We start from the raw sequence: 17,888 nt of genomic DNA, 5'->3' as shown, positions 1-17,888 counted from the left end.
ATAGCAATTCTGAATTTTCTTTTTCTTCTTTTATCTAGACCTGTCAGGTTAGAGTAGGAATCCAAGCACTCTTATAAAACCAGTCTCGGCTCCTGCCTAGATAATAATGGAACTTCCTCTGTACTAATTGTAATGATGTTGATTATGATGGTGATGAGAACAATGATTATAATGACAACTACCATTCATTAATCAATTACCATGTGCATGACACTGTGCTAAGCTCTTTCTGGTATTAAATCAGTTAATTATAACTGAATTTAATAAATAATCATATTTATTTTTAATTATCATAATCATACTTTTTATAGTATATGCCATTATTAGGAATATTTTATAAATGAGGACTCTGAGCTTAGAGAGACTTACTAACTTGCCCAAGCTTGTTTATCTAGAGAGAAACTGAGTTAGGATTTGAATTTAGGGTGAGAAAACAGAGAAACATTGATGAATTTAAGAGACGGTAGGTATCTACTCTGACAAATCAGAGCAAACAAGAGAATGAAGAATACAGAAGTTTGAAAAATCTCTAACTCATGTTCTTTAAAGGATACTACGTTTATAAAGTTAGAGGAAGCAAACATGAAATGAGACTGATCTGAAAGGCCTGAATGTAGTTTAAAAGAAATAAAAAGATTACTTCCATATGAATTAAAAAAATTTTTGTTCTAGTTCTGTGAAAAATGCCACTGGTAACTTGGTAGGGATTGCATTGAATCTGTAAATTGCCTTGGGTAGTATAGTCATTTTAACAATATTGATTCTTCCAATCCAAGAACATGGTATATCTCTCCATCTGTTTGCGTCATCTTCAGTTTCTTTCATCAGCATCTTATAGTTTTTGGAGTACAGGTCTTTTGCCTCCTTAGGTAAGTTTACTCCTAGGTATTTCATTCTTTTTTGATGCAGTGGTAAATGGGATTGTTTCCTTAATTTCTCTTTCTGATATTTCATTGTTTGTGTATAGAAATGCAACAGATTTCTGTATATTAATTTTTTATCCTGCAACTTTACCAAATTCATTGATGGGCTCTAGTAGTTTTCTTGTAGTCTTTAGGATTTTCTATGTATAGTAGTAATATGTCATCTGCAAACAGTGACAGTTTTACTTCTTTTCCAACTTGGATTCCCTTTATTTCTTTTTCTTCTCTGATTGCTATGGCTAGGACTTCCAAAACTATGTCGAATAAAAGTGGTGAGAGTGGGAATCCTTGTCTCGTTCCTGATCTTGGAGGAAATGCTTTCAGCTTTTCACCATTGAGTATGATGTTAGTTGTGGGTTCATATATATGGCCTTTATTATGTTGAAGTATGTCCCCTCTATACCCACTTTCTGAAGAGTTTTTATCATAAATGGATGTTGAATTTTATGAAAACCTTTTCCTGCATCTATTGGGATGATCATATGGTCTTCTTCAGTTTGTTAATATGGTGTATCACATTGATTGATTTGTGGATATTGAAAAATCCTTGCATGCCTGGGATAAATCCCACTTGATCATGGTGTATGATTTTTTTAATGTACTGTTGGAGTCAGTTTGCTAGTATTTTGTTGAGGATTTTTGTGTCTGTGTTCATCAGTGATATATGCCTGTAATTTTCTTTTTCTGTGGTATCTTCATCTGGCTTTGGTATCAGGGTGATGGTGGCCTCATCGAATGAGTTTGCAAGTGTTCCTTCCTCTGCAATTTTTTTAGAATAGTTTTATGGTAGGTGTTAACTCTTCTCTAAATTTTTGGTACAATTCACCTGTGAAGCCATCTGGTCCTGGACTTTTGCTTGTTGGGATTTTTTTAATTACTTATTCAATTTCAGTACTGGTAATTGATCTATTCATATTTTCTATTTTTTGCTGGTTCAGTCTTGGGAGATTGTAAATGAAAAAAGATTGCTAAATGAAAACACAATGGAGGCAGGACACATTAGGTTAGATAAAATTAAACCAATACTATAGAAAATAAGTGTAAGAATTCTCCCAAAATTTAGGAAAAGAAGTAAAATAATGAGAGAAAAGACAAGAGACCCAAAGAACAGATCTGAGGGATGTAACATACAAAATAGGGATCTAAGGAGTAAAGAACTGAGCAGATAGAGAAAACAACAATAAATAATAAGAAGAAAGTTTTCCTTAAAAAAGATTTGTGTCTTCAAGGCAAAAGAATTAGAAAAGCTATAGACAGGAAACAAAGATTTCCTACCAAAAACAAACAAACAAAAAAGGATAGTCTAGCAGAGAGAAAGAGAGAGGGGAAAGATCATTAGTAACAATCTAGAGGGTGAAAGAAATAAACGATTGTGACTTGAACTGTCAAGTTGCTGTTTATGAACAGGGGTAACTGGAAGTTATTCTCATATATGGAAGGATATAGAAAATCACACAAAAGGGCCCTTCCTAAAAAGAAAAAGAAAAAACAAAAACTCTCAATCAGTTCTTTAGGCTAAGATTTTAATCAAAATAGAAAACACAGGAACAGGGAGCTAGTAAAATTAAGAAAATTATTAATGTACAACAAAACCAGTGAAACATAAATGTTGTGATAACTGTAATGCATTGATTTTTCTACTACAGTAACAGATCACCACAAACTTAGTAGCTTAAACAACACAAATTTATTTTTTTTACAATTCTGCAGGTTAAAAGTCTGACACGTGTCTCTTTGGGCTAATATCAAGGTGTCAGCAGTGCTGCATTCCTTTCAGAAGACTCTAGGGGAAGTTTGTTTCCTTGCCTTTTCCAGCTTTTAGAGGCTGTCAACATTCTTTATCTGATGGTCTCCTTCCTCCATCTTTAAAGCCAGCAACGTTGCATTGTTTGGACCATTCTTCTATAGTCACATCTCCCTCTGACTCTCTTCTTATGCCTCCCTCTTTTTAAGGACACTTGTGATTAGATTGGGCCCACAAGGATAACCAGGAAAATCTTGCCGTCTCAAGTTCCTTAACTAAATTACATCTACGAAGTCCCTTTTGCCATGTAAGTTAACATATTCACAGTTTCCAGGAATCTGTTCTAATTGGAGGGAAGGGGAATTTTCTGCCTATCACACGGTAATAAAAGAATGTAGACATCAAACCTATTCTGAAATTACTGTAAAAATTAGTATTTTAACTCTTGTTCTAAGGTTTCATGATTATGTGTTTTCCTCATATATTTCTTTTGACTCTGGCCTTAAATGTTGCTATTCTTAATTTTGCAAACCGACTTCTAAATTCCTATCTTTGGCTTTTGAAACCTGACACTGATTTTAGTTTCTCCTTCTGAGTTGGAGTGAGTATAGGACCGCTCTATGGGAGCACATTATATAATATTACACTCCTATGTAAAATCTACAGGTAGAGATAAAATTAAAATGCTTATTATCTCCACTGTTCCACCCTTGGATGGATGTGTGAAAGAAGGGAGATGGGGGTTGATATACTTACAGAAAAATGAAGACATTCAGGAGAGCCAAACTTTAGAATATGGGGAGAGTAATACAAACTCATATATAAAATATAAACTAAGTATAAATTACAAGATGATTCTTACATTTTTTTTGTTTGGTCTATATTTGAAGCATGAAATCATGAATTTTAAAGCTATAAAGTGATAGACAAAGTTTATATGCATATAAAATGTAGACATATACATTTACACATATGTGTATGTAGATATGCATACAACATATCTGTAAGTTATCAAGGAATAAATAAGCTTTCACCTCAGAGAAGCTGTTACTTGAAGCAATTTTTACATGCTATTGCGCAAAGTGTAGAACTAAGAGGAATGTAAATATAAGTTACGCTTGAAAACCTGCTTTGGCTAAAACCCTGAATTCTTTTTAAATGATGAAAGAAAAATGGGATTACAGTAGATATTTCCAATCCAGTTTTTTAAAAGTAGTGTTAATGTCTGCCTGTTAAAGGAGGTCATTATTTGTAACCTAAATCTGTTGATGTTTTTGTTGGACATTGATTCATTAGAAGAATATTCATAGGCAAGACATTCCTGCCAGTTGTCTGAAAAGCAGATTGAAATAAATTGGCAGGAGGGGTTTAGGCATGAATGAGAACTCTGCTTGCCTGCTTCCTTTCCAACATGTATAGGGAAAAATTTGCGACATTATTTCTAAACTGGAAATTTTGATCAGATTATACCCAGGCTTCTGAATTTTAAAAAAGTAACTATACAAGAAAAGTATTGGCAGGAATTTTAAACTATTACATATATTTGAATGAAGTATATAACTAGATCTATTAAGTTCAAAACCACATTTTAAGAATGGTATGAATGAACTCCCAGGTAGTTGTAATTGAGGTGGTGGGAACTATGCCGTAAAACAAATGAGTGAATGAGTGGGAAAAGTATCATTTCAAAAAAATAAGTCCAAGAAGAACGTGGAGCAGAGTTATTCCATGTTGCCCTCTGGGTTAGGTACCTCCTAATTGCCACTTCAGACCCAGTCTCTACCTTTCTAGACCCTGGGGCCTACAATTCCTGCAATTTCTATACTCTACAATTTCAAGACCAGGGTCAGCAAACTTTCTATAAAGGACCAGATAGCAAATATTTAGGCTTTGTAGGCCATATGGCTTCTGTTACAAATACTCACCTCTGCTGCTGTAGCACAAAATCAGTTATAGGCCAACCTTATGTATTAAAAAAGGCTGTAAGCAAGAACAAAATCTGTGGGCCTGTTCTAGACTCCAGCCTTCAACTCCCTATAGGTACATGAGGCTGGGGGGTATGTGGTTTATAGACCACAAGTCTTGTGATATGAGGAGATCTTAGAAAATAGGATTCTTAGGGTGTGGGGAGAAAATATCACAAATAGTACAAAGATAGAGCTCTCTTTCAAATCATAAGAAAACTATCAGACCTGTGAAAGGACTCAGTTGTCTGGCAAAACAGGGAATTATTATGATGAATTATTTTTTAAGGCCCCCCAAATAGAAGTTTATTTATGAAATAAGAAAATAAAACATGGTAAGGGGCAGTATCATTGACAACCCTCCAATTCTAAGGGCTGCCAGGGACAGCCCTGCTTAAGAATGAAGCTGGAGCAGGACAACAGAGAATCCCCCTACCACTGTTGTCATAAGGTTAGAAAGTACCAAGTAACAAGCAACACGTATCTGTCCCTGAGAAAGAGCTAAGAAAATTGAGATACAAGCACAAAGGGAAGGCTGAGAGCTGAAGGTGGGACAAGAACATTGAGGAAAAACCTCTGGCTGCACAGCTCCCAAGATTAACATGAGATAACTCTGAAGGGGACAGTAGCAGCAGCAAAAATCAAACCAGCTCAGAGACTGCATAAAGTGATACAACCTCCCACACTACTGGTCTAACAGAAGAGGCATACCCATTCCCATTCCCAGGCATAAATATTATGTGACTCAGTTCCTACTTATGCTACACACAATGACTGGCATTCAAAAAAAAAAAAAAACTATGAGACACAAGCAAGAAAAAAGAACCCACTGTCAAGAAACAAAGCAAGTAACAGAACCAGACTCAGAAATGACCCAATCATTGGAAATATCAAACAGGGAATTTTAAATACTATCATTTATAAATAATAAATTATTATTATAGTGGAAAACATAGTCAACAGGCCTGAACAGATATGGAATTTAACAAAAAAGATGTAAGCTATAAGAAATAGTCAAATAGAAATTCTAGAAATACCTTCCAAAAATGAAATAGAATTTTTGAGACTAAAGAATGAGTGAATGAATGAATGAAAATAAGAGAATTTAATATCAGCAGACCTACACCACAGGAATTTAAAAAAAAAAAAAACAATCCACAGGTCTTTAGGCAAAAGGAATATGATACTGGACAGAAACATGGATCTATACAAATATGTGTAAATGAGGAATTCTAGGAGCAGTTAAAGTGCAGGTAAATATAAAAAACATTTTTCCTCACTTGTATTTGCTCCAGAAAATAATTGAATGGCTAAAGAAACACTAGTAGTTATGCATTAGGGTTTATGGCATATATAAATGTATCATGGATGACATCATTTACATCATTGGCAGTATGCTGTTTTAAGAATTGCACTCTAAATAAGGCAGCATAACATTTGGAGTACACTGTTATTAATTAATGATGTACATTGAAAGCCCAGGGGCAACCACTACATTTTTTAAAAGAGGTATATATAATAAGCTAATCATGGAGATAAAATAGAATTGTGTAAATTAATCAAAGTAAGCCATGAAAAAGAGACAAGGAAGAACAAAGAACAGATGGAACAAATGGAAAACAAATAGCAAGATGGTAGATTTTAATTAAACTGTATCAGTATTTAGTCTTTTAAAAAATGGCTTAAATACACCAATTAAAAGACAGAGGCTGTCAGATTGGATAATGTCTTAGTCTGTTCAGGCTGCTATAACAAAGTACCATAGACCAGGTGGCTTCTATAAAACAGAAATTTATTTCTCACTGTTCTGGAGACTGGGAGTTCAAGATCAAGGCACTGGCAGATTTAGTGGCTAGTGAGAGCCCGCTTCCTGGTTCCTAGACAGTTGTCTTCTCGCTATGTCCTCACATGGCAGAAGGTGTGAGTGAGCTCTCTGGGGTCTCTTTTATGAGGGCACTAATCTTATTCAAGAGGGCTCTGCCCTCATGACCTAATCACCTAAGGCCCTGCCTCCTAATACTGTCACATTGACGGTTAGTATTTCAACGTAAGAATTAGAGGGTGGGAGGTGGCACATACAATTTATAGTAGATAAAAAGCAAGACCCAACTTTATTCTGTCTAGATGAAGCCATTTAAATATAAAGAGATATGTAGATTAAAAGCAAAAGAATGCAAAAGTGTATGCTGTGCCAACACTAATCAAAAGAAAGCTGGAGTGACTATGTTAATATCAGACAAAATAGACTTCAGATCAAGGAATACTACCAGGAACAAAAGAAGGACATTACATCATGATAAAGGGTGCAATTAAATAATAAGGCATAGCATTCCTAAATGTGTATGCATTTAACAACAAAACCTCAAATTACATGAAGCAAAAACTGATAGAATTAAAAGGAGAAATAGACAAATCCACAATTAGTTTTGGAGACTTCAATGCTTCTCTGTCAAAAGTCAATAGAAAAGTAGACCAAAAAACCGTAAAGATACAGAAGATTTGAAAAACATTATCACCTAACTTCATCTAATTAACATTTATAGAATGCTTAGCAATAACATTAGCAGAGTACACATTTGTTTCAAATACTCATGGAACATTCACCATATTCTGATACATAAATCAAATATTAACAATTTTAAAAGAATTGAAATCATATAACATGTTATCCATAACAGAAGTCAACTAGAAATCAGTAAAGACATTTGCAAAATCTCCTAACATCTAGAAATTAGATAATACACTGTTTTAAACAATTCATGAGGCAAAGAAGTCACAAGGGAAATCACAAAATACTTTGAATTGTATAAAAATCAAAACATCGCATCAAGTGTTGTGGGATGTTGCTTAAGTAGTGCTTAGAGAAAAATCTAGACATCAAATGCTAACATTAGGAAAGAGGGAAGGTCTTAAATCTATTATCTAGGTTTCTACCTTAAGAAATTATGAAAAGAAGAGCAAATTAAACCTAAGGAAAAAGGGGAGAAAATTACGTTTAATCTGAAGCATAAAAACAGTAGAATGAAATTAAAAACTGGGTGTTTTTTTGACAGATCAATAAAAATGATAAAACTCAAGCCAGCCTGATCAGGAACAAAAGAGAGAAGACACAAGTAACCAACACCTGGAATGAGTAAGGAACGTCACTGTAGAACCTATAGATATTATAAGGGTAATAACAGGCTATCAGTTTTATGTCCTTAAATTTGACAGATTAAAAGAAATGAACAAATTCCTTACAAGACACAAACTACCAAAGCACACTGAAGAAGAAACAGATAATCTGATTAGTCTGACATCTATTAAAGAAATTAAATTTGTACTTAAGAAGTTTCTAAATAGTAAGACTCCACGCCTAGATGTTCTCACTTATAAATTCTATCATACATTTAAGGAAAAAATTACAATTCTACAAAACTTTTCAAAGAAATAGAAGTTAAAAGAACACTCTTGTTTTATGAGGCCAGTATTACCCTGATATCAAAACCAGTTACAGTACAAGAAAAGAAAACTATAGAATAGCCTTCATGAATATATATATATATATATATATATATATATATATATATATATATATATATATATACACACACATATTTTTTTTTTTTAGGTGACAGGATCAAGTGAGATTTGCCCCAAGAATGCAAGCCTAATTCAACATTTCAAATTTAATCAAAAGGCAAAGCTATGTTGATGAAAAACCAATCAGTGGTTGCCAGGGGCTGGGCTGGGGCTTGGGGTAGCAACTGACTACAAAGGGGCCTGAAATAACTTTTAGTAGGGATGAAATTTTACATATCTTGATGATTGTGGCAGTTACATGAGTTTATACATTTGTCAAAACTCATAGATCTATACACTAGAAAAGGTGAATATTGTATGTAAATTATATCTCAATGAATCTAACCTCAAAAAAAATTGTCACCCTACATTCAAGCAAAATAAGAACAAATTTATTTATTTCCTCAAATATTTTTTGAATGTTTGCTATGTAAGTGACACTGTTTGAGGGCTACTATCTAGATATACCTTTTTCTTTTCATTTTCTTTTAAGTATAATGTGAGTTGTGTGTGACATATTGATTTTTTCCAGTAAATATTTTCATTGACATAAAATACTACCTTAATGGCCCAGTTAAAGTATTATTTAAGAAAGCTTTTTCTACTTTTTTAAAAATTCTGAATTCCCTTTTCATGATAAATCTGTAAGCAAGTAGGTGAAATCATGAACATAGAACAATTTTGTTTGTTTCAAAAACTATTTCAGAAATTCACAGTGAAGTAAATGATGTTTTTGTTCTTGTTCTATTACTTGGTAAGGACAATTGTTAGTCTAACCATCATTTTTAAATTAGGGTAAATAAAACTTTTTCTATACAATGCTTTTGATAGTTAGCATGCTGTTGTATGGAATGAGAAGGAGTGAAGGAGTGTTAGAAATGATGCTGGGACTTTGAATTTCTTTTTTTTTTTCATGAAGTACATTGATAAATCACTTATCTCATACAATAACCCACAATCAATATGCTATAAAACTCATTACCATGAATTAGAGAGAAGTGAGAAATGTTAGCTTATCCTTTAAGTGTTAAGGCTGTAATACTTAGCATCATTTTAATGAGTTGCCTGTGATTTATTCACCATCTAGTATTAATTGAAAAAAAGACATCTCAGATAATACTGCTCATTGAAATAGATAAAGGAGCAGTTTTGGAAATAAAGCAATACTTTGTATAGAATTTCTTTCTAGACACATATTTGGGGTAACAAATCATTGTACGAATTTACAGTTAAAATGTATTTCTAAGAGAATATATGTGTTCTCATGCATGAAGCCTTCTATGCCATATGCTTTGGTTGATGCAGGCTGAAATCTGCTCAAAGGGAGGTAAATACATTTAATATTCACTAGTGTGAACTGGGCCATCTCACTTTTTCAGGGTGCGTAACTGATTTTGCTGTCCTGTTTATAATATTCCTGCTTTGCATGAACGGGAAGAAAAACTCTCTCCGCAAACTTTCACTTATTTTTATTTATTATTATACAAATATTTTAGAAATTATAATTAAACACCAAATAAAAGGACAGCATTTGTTCACAATCTTGTCACCTCAACAATCAAATTTTAAGTTTTCTATTATCCTTTTGAAGCCTTGACAATCTGTCTATAAATTTTTTTTTTGAAATGTGTATTAGGGGACAAAATCAATATAATTTTAATACTATAACCGTGTATTCAACTTCACAATGTCTCTGGTGGTTAGGTTTCGGCACACATGTTTTTTTTGGGGGGCTTTTTTGGTTTTTTTACATCTTTATTGGAGTATAATTGCTTTACAATGGTGTGTTAGTTTCTGCTTTATAACAAAGTGGATCAGTTATACATATACATATGTTCCCATATCTCTTCCCTCTTGCGTCTCCCTCCCTCCCACCCTCCCTATCCCACCCCTTTTTGACATAGTAGTAAACATAGCGACAAAACTGTTTACTCATTCATTCAACAAATATTTATTAAGTGCCAACATTATTTTAGAAGCTTAAGATATAGCAGACCAAAAAAAATCTCTGCTTTCTTGAAGGTTAAATTCCAGGGGATTGAAGACAGATGATAAAAAAAAAGTACGTTATATTACTGTTAGAAAGTGATAAATACTTCGGTTAAAAAATAGTGAAGATATGGGGGGTGTCAGGAGTGCCAGGGCAGGGGGAGGTGCATTGCCATGATAAATACTGGTATAAACTGAGTAGGTCTCCTTGAAAAGGCGACACTGGAACAAAGACTTAAAGGAGGTGAAGTGGTTAGCCTTGTGGATGTCCAGACAGGGGCCAGAGCCAGGCTGAGGCCCTAGGGGGAGCAGGAATGGAGGCCAGTGGAGTGCAGGGACCAATGTGGAGAATGGTAGAGGGGATGAAGAGAGAGAGCTGGTGGGGGAGGGGCAGGGGAGGGCTTTGTGAGCCACTGCAAGGCCTTTAGCTTTTGGGTTGTATAATTATCTTGTATTCTTGTTGCTTATTTTTTCCCCACTTACCATCATATCAGAAACATTTTCCATATCATTTCATCCTCTTCTACATCAGGTATATGGCACAATAGAAAGTAATTCCCCCAGTGATGTTAGCCTGACCAATGGAGCATAAACAACCTTCTATGAAAAAGAAAACAGGGAAAGATACAAGTCAGATTTTATTTTTGGAATCTCTCATTTTTCTCACAATTTATTTCCATTTTTTTCTTTCTCATCCCCATTACCACATATAGGTGCCTAGAGGGAAAAAAACCTGTTCTAATATTTGTATACCTTGAAGTATTAGAGACTTGATTTTTTTTTTTTCTGACACTTCTTTATTTTGGATGTGGAAAAAGCAATGTTTAATACAAAAGGAAACTGCAAAGAAAGAATTTCAGGCATTGGAACCTTCTCCCATCATGTGTAAGGAAGACCTTGTTTCAGGGGTGGCTAGGATATCAACTCAGTAGTGGTTGATATAACAGATGAGTCCTTAATAAGCCAATGTGTTTACCCTCCTGTGAATGCATGTGGCTAGAAATGGAATTTGGTCCAAAGATGACTATTTAAAACCAGATAATTCTGAGGCACATATGTCTTTAAGAAAGTCTGTCTTCTTCCCAGGAGATAGTGTTAGAATTGACCTGTCTTCACATCTCTATGCTAGCTTTTCTACGAGCCTTACTCATTTTCCCAAAACTCTTGTCAGTGTCCATTGTATATGCAATAAATAGAAACCAGAGCCTGCTCATTACTATGAGACACTGTCATGCACTCACATTATCTCTTTTATGATGCAACTGGCTAAAATGTGTTCTTAAAATGTGGCAATTAAACAACAGATTCAAATTTCCATTTTTGCTTTCAAGTGACTAGCTAATTAGATGATTTATATTTAAATTCTATCCAACCTATGCAATTGTTCATTGTATTTATTTCCAGTGTAAATACAAACGTTAAAACAACAAAACTTAGAATAAGTATTGGTTACCTGAAAATGAATGCACTCATTTCATTCTGTGTTATTTTGCCGATTTCACATTAGATTTGTTTCTATGTAGAAGCACATTGGGTAATCGAATTAATTCTCCCACGTGTTCATCATTTGTTCCTTACAGGAATAGTTATTCCTAAGACTTAAAATGAAATATTTCAGATGTTGTTTTGCTTGATTGCCATGTTATATTTAGGTAAGCATTTGCCTTTTAGTGCTCTCAAAGCTGTCTAATGTGATATACTATGAGTTTAATTTCTCTAAGTCCATACTTTATTTCACTGACATAAATGCATGGATTTCAGTAAACTGAAACTCCTATTTATAGGAGGCAGAATTAGTTTTAGTTACGTAGAGTAGGTATCCTCCTTTTTCCTCATTTTTGCTTTCAAACCATTTCTCCTTCAGCACTGCCTGCTTCTTTGAAGTGCATTTTATCAGTTTTTCTTTTTTTTATTATCAGTTTTTCTCTTTCCTTTTTACTATCATCTACCGATGCCAGGAAACTCCTCCCCATGTGGATCGTATGCTTACTGGTTACTTTAATACATGGGTCACTGTACTCTTCTTCATTCTAGTGATTTATTGTCTATAACAGTGACCCCCACTCCTGGCATCCCAGTTCATTGGCACTTCCCCTGCAAAAGATGTTTTTCTCCTTATCTGCGCTGCCTTGAAGAATTTCAGTGTCAGCCGTCTCCCTCTCTGACCTCCAGTCTTTTCAGTTCTGTGACTCTATACCACCTTAGGACCTCCAGTCCATTCACTCCACTGTTTTTCACCCTCAGTCACCTCCATGTCCCCACTTAAGCTTCTGGGTCTATCAAAATCAACACAACCTTCCCCTCAACACCTTTGCCTCTCTATAAATCCCCCAATTCTCTTATTCTTTACCTATATCCATGAATCTTAATGGCCACTCATATACTGCCAGGTAATAATATTATACCTCTCGAATAAACTGACTTCCCTAGTCGTGAAATAAATACTTCAGACCTGTTCCTTTCTTCTTTGAGTTTCTAACACATGTCCCTATACCCATCTTGGCCAATTACTGTCTCATATTTAGAGAGAAAATTGATGCTATCAGATTAGAACTACTCCCCTTTCCCACAAACAAATTCACCAACCACCCTACATCTACATCCACATTGCCATTGAAATAGAAAAAAAAATCTCTCTTCCTTTCTAAAGTTAACCCTCCATTAGTGTTCTGGATAACCTCCATTCGGTTCTGTAGGATAGTACCATGCAGTCATTAACAGTGAAGATAAGTTACTTGTGTGCCTTACTTTTTTCATCTATAACCTGGGGAATAATAAGAGTACCTCATTCAGTGTGAATGAGGCATAATTAGTAAGTGCAGACTAACCAGATCAGAGCTTGGCATAGCAAGTGCTTTACAAAGTTTAACCATTTTTATTTTTTTCTCCCTTTTTATTCCTGGAATTTCCCCCATTATCTCCTGTATCAATTTCTTACTCTCACCTAGATCACCCCCATCAGTACACAAGGATGACTTAAAACTTTCTCTATACACCAGGAAGGTCTACCTCCAACTATGCCCTGTATTCACTGTATATATTCACTGTCTGTACTCACTGAATCTACTTCCTCATTTTCAGTTCTTTCTTCAACTCTCTTTAATCAAGTTTTCAAACCCACCACTGAAATAAATCTAGTAAAGGTCATCACAGCTGCAGTTGCCATGCTTGGCTTCTCCTTTTATTTTCAGACTCTTAATTTTATAGGATTTTTCTTCTACTACACTCAGTAGTACTTACTACAAATTTAGTCACTTCTTCTAATATACCTTTATTATTTATTTCCAGTTGGGAAACATTTTCCATGGGTCTCTTGCTATTTTCTGCACATCTTGCAATCAGAGGCACTGTCTGTCTTTGGTCCATACCATCTTTTCAAGGCTTTTTGTGTAGCAGATAGCCTTGGAGGATATAGATAGTGTCCCTCCCCAGTACAAAGAGTAGGTTTGTTTACTGCCCAGTATAATAAAATAATGTGTCCCTCGGGGCAAAAGTGGAAAAGGCTAACTGTCCATTAGAAAGATTGAAGTTTCCTAGGTTCACAGTTCTTTAGGGTGCAAACCCACTGCATGTACAGCATCTACCAGACTCCTCTGTGTCACCCACCATGGAAACTGGGATATAAGCATGATGTAACATGCTGATGCTCATTTTACCTGTTATGCTATGAGTAATAAAATTCTTTGCCTCTGATCTAGGAGCCTGTCTTCTGCTAAGATTCATGAAACTTTAGCAAGCTAATTTGTTAGCTTGAAAGAAGGGCAAAATCTCAGACGTTTCACAATTCTTGCCACTTCTCAGTCACCAGTTCTTCCTCTTAGAATGTTTTAAGCTTAACCCTTGTCATTTTCTTTTCTCTATCAGCATGTTCTTCCTTGGCAAGCTTATGCAATATCCTGATAACTCCCAAATGTGTAATTGTAGCCCTGGTCTCCCCACTGGGCTGCAGATTCTTAGATTCAATTTACCTTAAACTTTGACTTAGCTATCTAATAACCATCTCAAATTTAGTATAGTGAAAATAAAGTAATTAATATTCATCACTCCCTGTTCTACCCCAAATTTATTCATCCTCAAATATTTCACCTACCTGTAAATAGCACTAGTATCTACCCAGTTGTTTAGTTTAAAAACCTAGGTCCTGTCATATTTAGCTTTAAAATATATCATAAATCCTATCACTTCTTATCACCCCATGCCATCACCCTGATTTGAATCCCTTAAAGCTTACCTCTGCATTATAGCAGTAGATTCCTAATGATTTCCTTACCCCTTACTAATTACCTATTTGTCAACCAAAGTGTTGTTTTAATCATAATCAAACAGAGTCCCTGCTTAAAAATCTTAATTTTTTATTCTCAGAATAAAATCCAAATTTCTTACCATAAATCATACATAATCTCAAAATCCAGAGGGAAACATGTTTAATAATTGTTTCCTTCTAATCCTTTTAACAATTATGTTTCCTTCTAATCTTGTTTGAATTCCCTTATGCCATTAAAATGCTTTGTGATTCATATTTTTATTGGCAGCATGATATTCCATCACATGAATGGATCATAACTTATGTAACTAATATGCTAGTGTTGGACATAATGATTTTCCTGAAGTCAAAGAATAGGATCTCAGTTTGACTTATTGATAGAAGTCTCCTGGCAACTATGAGAGAATACATTTTCTAGCAGAGTTAGGAAAGGAAAGGAAGGTATGGTTTAAGAATGAACCACACCTAGATAATTAGTTCCCAACTAAGACTCTGTAGGTAAAATAAATTTAGCCTATTTTATGCCTAAGTAAATGCATAGAGTTACATAGTTTTATTGCATTTAAACTAACTGGTCTGAAAATAAGTTTTGGAAGAGTTAGCTTTAAAAAGAGGTAAAGTGATAAGAGGGGGCTGGATGGATCCATTGCTGAGACATAACCAATGTAAGACGTAAAGATCTTTTGGATTAGTGTCTAAAACAGCAGAGCTTGCTATTACGCTCAAATTGAATCATGTCAAAATTGGGGTGATTTGGAGAGAAAGGATCTACCAAATATCTATGTATGCTGCAGGTAGCCTTCAAAATAAAGATGGATGATTCAATAATATTTACAAGGAATAAATAGTTGTATTAGGATCGTATGTATCCAGAATTTAGGTAATCAGTTGCAACAAGCAGTGGTATTTTATCTAGGACAGAGATTTATTACCTCTTTGCAACATGGATTCCTTTCTTGATTTCTGATATAAAATTTAAAAAAATCTCTCCAGGAAATGCATATATGTATATAAGTGTAAAATTTTGTGTATACATTTGGGCAATTCCGAGATGCTCTGAAAAACATTGTTTCATTCTAGCTTAAGAATCACCAAGATGAGAATTAATAAAAAGTGTTCAGAAGAATTCTCACTGGCAGTATCCAGAAATGTAGCCTATTAACAAAGGAAGAGTTTAAAAAAAAGAAAAAAGTTATAAAATAATCACAAGATCTCAAAATACAAGGGAATTTACTGCAGTGGCAAATGGCTCTATATATCTCATGTGAAAAATCCATAATTGTATAATTGGATCTAAACAGAGTGTTACGAAAGATGTTCACAGCACATTCTCTGAGTTATAAAGAATAGCTAAATCATCTTTAGAGTTTCTAAGAAGGCACTTAATTTAATAAGGGTTTCATCAAAAAAGACTTAGTATTAGAAATTTAAAAGGTGATATGTCCAGCAATTCTGCTAAAGAGACCATCTCATTCCCCAATGATGCCAAATAAGCAAGTTGCTATTATAGCAATATCAGTCTTCTAACAGTCTTCTTCACATACTTGAAACTTTTCTTAGTTATAAGATCACTTCAGTTAAGAGGAGCATTCAGGGCATCACCTTTTAAAAACAATTTTTTTTTTCTTCAAGTATAGTTGATTACAAGTATTAGTTTCAGGCGTATGACATAGTGATTCAATATTTTTATAGATTATACTTCATTTAAAGTTATTGTAAAATATTGGCTATATTCCCTGTGCTGTACAATTTAACCACGTAATTTATTTATTTAAACATATCAGTTTGTACCTCTTACTCCCTTATCCCTAGTGGTAACAATTAGTTTGTTCTCTATATCTGTGGGTCTATTTCTGTTTTGTTATATTCTTTCATTTGCTTTATTTTTTAGATTCCACACATATGTGATAACATAGAGTAGTTGTCTTTATTTGTCTGACTTATTTCACTAAGTGTAATACGCTCCAGGTCCATCCATGTTGCTATAAATGGCAAAAGTTCGTTCTTTTTTATGGCCTAGTAATATTCCATTGTAGATAGAGATAGAGACAGAGATACAGAAGTGAGCACAGGGCACATCTTCCCTGGGGTGTGCTGGCAGCTATTACCTTGGCGGGAGTTAGGGCTGGAAATGGAAGGGCTAGAGCCAGAGCCAGATGTGAGCCTGGGCTTCTGTGCTCAGTGGCCATCACTGCCTTATTGGCTATGGGGTTGGGGCCCAAGGTGCTAAAGCAGAAGTGCAAAGAGTCAGGTCTGAGCTGATTTCCTTCTCTCGAAATGTGCTCTCTCCCTCCAGCAGTGGTTCCTCCACACTGCTTGAGAACAGCACCAGAGCAAGGAGGGCTGGAACAGGTCCCTGGCACGGGCTAGGGCACACTGGGATGGTCCTGACAAGTCAGTTACTGCCCCAGGCAGCTTTTAATCTGCTACCTCTGTACCTGCAATGGCAATGGCTGTTCAGATGCAGTGCCAGGTTTGAGCCGGTCAGTTCAAGTGTGCACACTCCCCTCAGCAGATGCAGCCTTCACCCTAGTGAAGAGCTCACCGGAGTAAGAGGGGCTGGTGCAAGTGCCTAGTGTGGGCTGAGGTACATGCTGGGATGGTCACAGGAAACTGGCCAAAGCCCCAGGCTGTTTTCAGTCTTTTTCATCCCCCTTGTTTCCAGGAGTAAGCAAGGGTATGCATGTGCTCTTCAGGAGTGGAGTTTCAGTTTCTTTAGCCCTCTGGTAAGTTCCACTGGTTTTCAAACCAGCTAAGGGGACTCATCTTCCTGATTCAGACCCCAAGGCTGAGTTGCCCAATATCTGGCTCAAACCCCTTACTTCCCAGGGAGGATCCCCAAGCCCTTGATATCCCCCTCCACTCTGTGTCCCCTGCTGCAGTTGTGGGTCCTGACCCAATTGCTTCCCCTCCCTGTCTGTCCAATCCCACATGGATCTTTCTAGGCTTGGTTGTAGAAGAGCCTTACTGTCAGTTTTCAGCCAGAGTTGCTCCACAGGTAGATGGTTTGTTTTTTTTTGTTTTTTTTTGTTTTTTGCGGTATGCGGGCCTCTCACTGTTGTGGCCTCTCCCATTGCGGAGCACAGGCTCCGGATGTGCAGGCTCAGCGGCCGTGGCTCACGGGCCTAGCCGCTCTGTGGCATGTGGGATCTTCCCGGACCGGGGCACGAACCCATGTCCCCTGCATCAGCAGGCGGACTCTCAACCACTGCACCACCAGAGAAGCCCAGTAGATGTATTTTTTATGTGTTTGTGAGGGAGATGAGCTCAGCGTTCTCCTATCCTGCCAATCTTGATCTCCCTCTCCAAAACTCCATATCATTCTCTTTTTTTGCCATGTAGCTCGGCTTGTGGGATCTTAGCTCCCCAACCAGGGATTGAACCCGGGCCCTCGGCAGTGAAAGTGCTGAGTCTGAACCACTGGACCGCCAGGGAGTTCCCTG

This window comes from Lagenorhynchus albirostris, chromosome 6 (assembly GCF_949774975.1).
Source record: "Lagenorhynchus albirostris chromosome 6, mLagAlb1.1, whole genome shotgun sequence".
In the NCBI taxonomy this organism is placed as follows: Eukaryota; Metazoa; Chordata; class Mammalia; order Artiodactyla; family Delphinidae; genus Lagenorhynchus; species Lagenorhynchus albirostris.
This window is presented reverse-complemented; position numbering follows the sequence as displayed.